The 4,964-nt window shown below is 44.0% G+C and overlaps 1 protein-coding gene across 2 annotated transcripts in view; it reads left to right on the top strand.

Moving 5' to 3' along the window:
- The first annotated feature begins 22 nt into the window (after positions 1–22).
- The window catches only part of CFAP221 (cilia and flagella associated protein 221), a 33,656-nt gene continuing 28,714 nt past the window's right edge, over positions 23–4,964 (top strand). Inside the window, exon 1 of one of the 2 annotated variants that reach the window (XM_028744084.2) lies at positions 23–156. The gene's annotated coding sequence lies outside the window, so the exon portion shown is untranslated. Of the gene's footprint in view, positions 201–4,964 lie in introns of both variants that reach the window. The other variant, XM_077935287.1, reaches the window with a different exon arrangement.

The raw sequence follows: 4,964 nt of genomic DNA, 5'->3' as shown, positions 1-4,964 counted from the left end.
ACGGAGGTGGAGGGACAAGCTCCGTGCGGAGGGGAAGGGCGGGTGCCGCCGCCTCCTTTTTGCTCCCCTCGGCCTCCCCATGCCCCTTCCCCGCGCAGCCCTCCCCCCCGGCTCCCCCGGCTGACCCTGGGCTGCGTGGAGTGACCCGCACGCACGGTAGGTCCCTCCTTGAGCCCAGAAGAGCCAGGGAAAGGCTGCTGGTAGGTTTACACTGGGGGCCCAGCAGGTTGCAAGCGCAGCAGGCTGTTGTTTGCCCGGGGATTCATTGTCAGAGCAGAAACTCCCCTGCGTGAGGCAGCGGACGAGGGTGTGGGTTTGTTATTATTGTTGTTGTTATTATTATCATTGCAACTCTTTCCCCATCTGTCCCAGTGTTGTCTATTCCAGGGTGCAATGCAATGGTTCCCAAACTTTTTTCAGGCTGCTTCCCACCCCCTTTAGTTCCACAAACTCATTCCTAGTATTCTCTTAAAAGGCATTATTCAAAGTAACGGATCTGCATAAGCCGCATCGTAAAATTTAGAACAGGAACAATTAATTGTGTGTTTCTTCAGAATCCAATTAAAACTTTTTAGTTTAATTCAACATAACTGAGGGATTTGATCCACTGATGACACCAGTTTCCCACAGCCTGATAGTCATTTATGCCTCCAGTGCCACCCTGGCACCCCCTTAGTGCCACCCTTGGTATCCCACTGCCCAGTGCATTATAGACTAAATATTTGGCATGTGGTCCTTTTTAGCTCCTGGACAATTGGGTTGCTTCTCTATGCAGGCTCAGGCCTCACCGGCCTCCTTAGCCACTAACTCGGCTTGTAGTGAGTTTCTACATGAGCAACTGCAGATAACACCCAGGGGTTGCCAACATGGCACTTAGTTTGAGGGCCATACATGTCTACTGCTTCAGGCAGCAGATTGTTGAGTACAGGTGACCAACCTGTGGCATGGGTGCCATAAGGGGCCTGGGGTGTTGGTGGTGCACTTCAACAAGGGTGCTTGAGAAAGAGATCCTGTGGCCTTAGATAATGGCCTGCTATTGTTCCTTTCTCTTCAGTGCTGCCCTGCTACTAGCTAAAGATACACCTGCCTCTGGATACAAGGAGAATTTTATATGCACTGTAGTAGTGTGGATTGGAGTTGTAATACTACATAGTGTGGGCTTAGTGTGCTTGCCCAAATGATTGGCTATCACTCTTCTAGAAATACCTGTGGAAGTTTGTCCCATCCTTGTATTTTTTTAAGAGTCCATGTTCTCTTGAGATCCCACTATACAAAGGGAGGTTGAGCTGAGCTGGAGTGTCTGGCCCAAACTCATCCAGAGACCTTCATGGCTGGTTGGGAATTTGAACCCAGGTCTTCCGAGTCCTAGACACAAGTTCTCACACATTTTATTTTTTAAGATACATTGTTCTCTATTTATTTCCCACCATAAACAGTATGGCACATACAACCTTTTTTAGAATAGATAGGTGAGGAAGCTGTGTTGTGCAAGAAACACATAGCACAGGGTTGGTGCCGAAAGCAGCAGTTCATCTCCCTTCTGCCTCAGTTTGGGTAGTATAGCTGGCCTCATTCCCCTTCTGGCTGCAGCCATCATTTATGTAGTTCGGCTCGGGAATGTGTGACAGTATCATCAAGATACTGGGTAAGCATTGTGGGGCGGGGCGGGCCAATTTGAAAGTGGGATGCTGTTTCAGTGTCCATTTTATGTCAAGTATAACCAGTGCTATTTTTCTAGAAAAAGAGGTGCCAGAACTCACCATGAATGCCTCCCTTGTTCTCTTATAATGGCAATGGCGCCCACCTGAGAGGTGCCGGAACTGAGTTCTGGCAAGTGTTGGCTGGAAAAAAAGTCCTCAGTTTAACATGTAAAAAGGTAAAGTGATCCCTGACCATTAGGTCCAGTCGTGACCGAATCTGGGGTTGTGGCGCTCATCTCGCTTTATTGTCCGAGGGAGCCAGCATACAGCTTCCGGGTCATGTGGCCAGCATGACTAAGCCGCTTCTGGCAAACCAGAGCAGCGCACGGAAATGCCGTTTACCTTCCCGCCAGAGCGGTACCTATTTATCTACTTGCACTTTGACGTGCTTTCAAACTGCTAGGTTGGCAGGAGCAGGGACTCAACAATGTATGTAGTTCCTTCTCTCCCTTTCTGTTCCAAGGCTTCACCTGGTTTTGCGATGTCATGAAGGGGTTGGCTGTGACAGATGCCCAGCAGATGAAGTTTTGTGAACCCAATGGACAGTTTATAATTTTCTGTGGCAAGCCCCAGGCTCTATTTACATTTAGATAACTCTGCTTACTTCAACTGGACCTGCAATTCCTCTTAGCTGCTGCTGCCTTTTGTAATTGTCTTCATTAAGTAAACAACTCATTCTAAAGTTATTTAAAGCAGGGAATTCAAATGCTGTTACTATAACTCCACATATTAATGTCTAACAAATGAAGAGGAAGTTGGAAAAATTAAGATATTTTTAAAAGATTGCCCGAGGAGATTAATTTATCATACTCTAAAAAAATAATCAGATGGACCTTGAGAGCAGCTCATGTTCCTTTCCTGGAACATTCTGAGATGGATGGAAATAAACTTTCTGTACATTACATTTGTTTGGTCAGGACCTGTTTCTCAAGCATAAGAGTATATCTGAATTGTGATCCTTTTATGTGGCAGAATTATGGATTGTTGACTTACTCTAAAGCATCTGAGCCATTATGAGGTTCTTAAAGTTAATGAAGTTTGGCAATTATAATTAACATTACTGTCTGGATTTCTGTGATGAAGCCTTAATTTGTGTGTCTGATGTGTCAGATTGTTTGCTGAGAAATGGCCTTTGCTCTGTTTGGAAGACAAACACAGTTCTCGTTTTCAGTTCTGGCTTTTCAATATTAAAACAAAATAAATAAACAAATCTGTCAGAATGGGCATTTGTTTTCCTTGGGATTCTAAGTACAGTACTACGTTTACTCAGAAGTAAGTCTAGCTTTGATCAATGGGACTTGATCCTGTCAAAATCCTGTCAAAAGGATTTTAACCTAAACCATAGAAAGGGCTAAGCACTTACTTACTTATAAGGAGAGTTCAAGGACAGTCTGCTTTGGTATCACTGAATATGGAGAAGATTAGTGTGAGCAGCAGTTACTCCGAAACAATTAGTGAGAGAATACAGTGGTACCTCGGGTTACATACGCTTCAGGTTTCATACGCTTCAGGTTACAGACTCTGCTAATCCAGAAATAGTGCTTCAGGTTAAGAACTTTGCTTCAGGATAAGAACAGAAATCGTGCTCCGGCGGCGCGGCGGCAGCAGGAGGCCCCATTAGCTAAAGTGGTGCTTCAGGTTAAGAACAGTTTCAGGTTAAGTACGGACCTTCGGAACTAATTAAGTACTTAACCCGAGGTACCACTGTATTGGTATCCCCCTTGTGATACTGATTTATTTATTTATTTATTTATTTAACCGGATTTATATACTGCTTAAACATCAAAACCTCTAAGCGGTTCACATGAAAACAAACAAACATTTAAGAATACTGATAAAATCAGGGATTAAAAAATAAATTGGCCCAATTGTTTTTCCAAAATATAAATAACTAGGGGCTGTGCTCCACTCGCCATCCCCCTTGCCAGTCCCCCACATTTAACCCACCAGAGATTCCCTTTTCCTCCCCATGCAACTACTAAACTTGCTTTCCACCCATTTCTGAAGCCACTTCTCCCTTCTGTTCTGCAGCCCTGCTTTGCACTCCTGTTTTCATGCCTATACCATGAGAACCTCCTGAATCTTCTTCCTCCCTCTCATCCCAACTCCTAAGCACCCTTTCTACATTTTCCCCAGCTATGAAGCATCCACCGTCTCCTATTCTTCAGACCCTTTAAGGCCCTTCTTTCATCTTCAACCTCATTCCCATGCCTTTTGCTCCCTCCTATTGCTACCCCTTCAAATATTCCATAGTACTTCACTCAAAACTGTTGTTGTTTAAAACCACCATTTCCCTCTATCCCTGCTTTACTCAAACTTCTGCCATTGTTTTAAACCACCACTTTTCCCCTCTCAGTGTTACCTCCCTACTCCTGTCCTAGGGCCACTGGTGTGGTGCAAACTGCCTTCTCTCTCTCTCTCTCTCTCTCTCTCTCTCTCTCTCTCTCTCTCTATTTCTTTATTGCAAACACTCATAGATACATCCATTATACATAAATAAAAGAAAAAGAAAAAGAATAAAAACAAAAAATAGATAACTAACTAAAAAAAACCCAAATATTTTCAAATTAACTTCTACATAGGGAGTACAAGCCTTCTTTACACAGCTTTGGCTTGACTCCTTAATTCGAATCATGACTTCCCGCTATCCATGAACGTACTTAGTAAATCAATTTATTTATTTTTTACAGATAACTGTATTTAGATGGTAAGTCTTGGAGAAACATTCTGATTGCCAGTAGGGTTTAGTCTATGCTAAGCCAAGTGATGCTCTGGAAGCCTTCTTTTTCCATGCAATTTATAAAGACATCCTATCCTTAATCTATCTTTTGAGTGATTTCTTATTAGGTCTGTTAATTTGGTAAACTGCCTTCTCTTTTCCCCGCATCCCCTTTCCTGACTTCATGCAAATCCAGGATTGTGGTGAGGTGCTACCAGTACTCCAATGGGAGCTGCACAATGGCAGCTCAACATTTTATGTATTATGTATGTATAGGAAGAAATCAGCAGGTTTTTTAAAAAAAATGCATTCTAAAACAAGGGGCTGGATTCAGCTAACAAGTCCTGCTAGCAGAAGCCTGCACAAGGACTTTGTTGACTCAGTAGGGCTTTCCTCGCTTTCCTCCCCCTGTGCGCCCCAAGTTAGCTGGGGGGGGGGCGGGTTGGGAGAACCCCAATAACAGCACAGCAGGGAAAGAGAGGGCCGTTTGTTCCATCAGGCAAGCAGAAATGCTTGCATTGACAGCAGTCTGGTTAGTGCTACGT

Source organism: Podarcis muralis, chromosome 1 (genome assembly GCF_964188315.1).
Source record: "Podarcis muralis chromosome 1, rPodMur119.hap1.1, whole genome shotgun sequence".
Taxonomy (NCBI): domain Eukaryota; kingdom Metazoa; phylum Chordata; class Lepidosauria; order Squamata; family Lacertidae; genus Podarcis; species Podarcis muralis.
This window is presented reverse-complemented; position numbering and strand designations above follow the sequence as displayed.